Source organism: Nannospalax galili, unplaced genomic scaffold (genome assembly GCF_000622305.1).
Source record: "Nannospalax galili isolate Female #2095 unplaced genomic scaffold, S.galili_v1.0 scaffold252, whole genome shotgun sequence".
Lineage (NCBI taxonomy): Eukaryota > Metazoa > Chordata > Mammalia > Rodentia > Spalacidae > Nannospalax > Nannospalax galili.
This window is the reverse complement of record NW_008333886.1, coordinates 2922081-2924507: the sequence shown is the minus strand read 5'-3', so window position 1 is coordinate 2924507 and position 2427 is coordinate 2922081.

Below are 2427 nucleotides of genomic sequence, written 5' to 3'. Positions count from 1 at the left end.
AGAGAATCTGGGACTATGGTATGCAAAGTCTGTGTTAATGCCATACACAAAATAATGTATGCTCCTTACTATCCACAAACACCCTCAAAGCTGCTTAAAATTAAAGATCTTGGTATAACAAAAAAAAATAGTATTTGTTCATCACAGGTAGCATGGTCTAACATACTATACCAAATCAGTATGTTTATTTAAATAGGAAACACTAGCAACCATTTGTGATGATGTTTATTGTCAATTTGATGAAGCCAAGGATGACTTGGGAGGCAGGACTCTGGGCTTACGTGTAGGGGTTTATCTTGATTATGCTGATTGATGTGGGAAGATCCGTCTTAACTGTGGGCTGACCATTCTCTGGGCAGGGCATCCCAAACTGTGTAAAATGGTAAAATAGAAAAGGTTAGCTGAGCAGCAGCCGGCCTTCATCTCTCTGTCCTTGGCTGTCTCTGTCATATGTCCAGCTACTCCAAGGTCCTGAGGCCTTGACTTTGCCACCATGACATATTGTAACCTGGAACTTTGAGCTAAAAGAAGCCCTTACTCCTTAAGTTTCTTGAGTCAGGGTGTTTATAATAACAACCAACAGTAAAAGACACCAAGACACCTGTGCTCTGGGTTATTACTTAAGACATCATACACACAGTAGCTGTACTTTTTCCTTGTAGTAGCCAGACAAAGATTCCTTCAGTGATGGAGTTCTGTCTAAACATTTTAGATATCAGGGATGCCCCCTTATCCTTTATGTGTCCAGGACTCTGCTGAGTTCAAGCATAATGGAACATTTTTTTTCTAGAATTATGATGATAAGATGGTACGTAACAATACAATTAGGAATGGTCGACAAGTCTCCACACATTGACGGGCAACCTGTGTGTTTCTCCAGAGTGAATCCTCCAATGGTGCTCCCAAGATGGCTACCTTCACCTGAGCGTTCTTTCTGGTTGCACAGAAAGCCTACCGGCTACATTTGGATGGAATTGAGGAGTTTGGCTGCATTTAGACTTAGCTCTATTCCAACTTTCTTCCAAATCTCTTTTTCATGTATCTCATATTTTCATTTCAGGGTTCAGCTGTAAAGCAAAGTATCTGATTACTTAAGGCTTCATCTTAGACAAATGAAATTTTGCTCCCACAGATTTTGGGTAAGTACAATATTTATTTTTCTTCCTTGGATCTAACTGTACCAAATCACAGGTGTGACATACACAAATACTTACCAAAACTCCCTGAGAAGAAACAAATGGCATTTTCCTGTTTTACCCTGATACGCCTCCACGTATTAAAAATGAATGAAGGGGTTTACATGCAGTTTCTTCCAAAAGAGAAAAACATCGGAGACAGATTCTCAAGTGGAGCAGCATCAGTAACTATGAAGACATCCAGTTTAAGGACCAAAATCTTGATTCAGTTTTTTTCTTTTTTAACATGTCCTCTCAAGCAGAATATTTTGTTCTAAGGTATGGAAAGACAAATACAGCATATGTAGAACTATAGTGATATTTTCAAATGTTTTTTACATTTTACTTATTATTTTTATTTTATGTATATGAGTGTATTGCCGGCATGTATGTGAGTGCACCCGTGTCATGCAATGCTGCGGAGGTCAGAAGAGGGCTTCGGATTCCCCTGGAACTGGAGTTAAGGACGGTTCGTAGCTGCCACTTGGGTGCTGGGAATTGAACCCGGGTCCTCTGCAAGAGCAGTCAGTGCTCTTAACCACTGAGCCATCTCTCCAGCTACATCAAAATGTTTTTTTTTTTTTTTAAATCATGGCATCCCTCTGCCTTATAGCTTGCCAGTGAACAAAAAGATATAAGAAGGAATATAATGTGCCCCAGAAAGCTTTCCACTGAGCTGGTTCAGTGTCATAGAAAGTAAAAGCATCTAACAGAAGACTGGTTTTGTCTGATCAGGTCTGGAGAGCTGCTCTGAGCAGACTGTGTCGCTTGCTTGGAGGCAGAAATGAGGCTCTCTCTGCACTATCTTGGGGTGGCATGTTCCAAGTCTTAGCTGGTCATCCTTAGATGAATGTGCCAGAGAAAACACAGGCTGTGCAAAATTGTTCATTATAACCCTGGAAGGAGGCTAAAAAAGCAAGACTTAATTAAGCAGTCTGGTCAAATCATTGAAATAAAGGTTTATAACCAGAGGTCAGTGAAAATGCCTTACTCTGTATGCCATCTGAACTTGTATCATTGTGTCTTAGTACACAGTTTTAACTTTTCTTTTTTTTTTGTTTTTACAAAAATTTTATTGAGAATTTCATACATGCATATAAGATGTTTTGATCAAATCCATTCCCACTCCCTCCCCTCCAACATTCCCCCCTCTGAAGAGGTAACCCTAAAATCTTTTAAGGATTAGATACAAGCTCCAAAATACTTTTTGACATTTTCGGCCTTGGAACAGAGTTTTTTGCTAAGAGGCCCA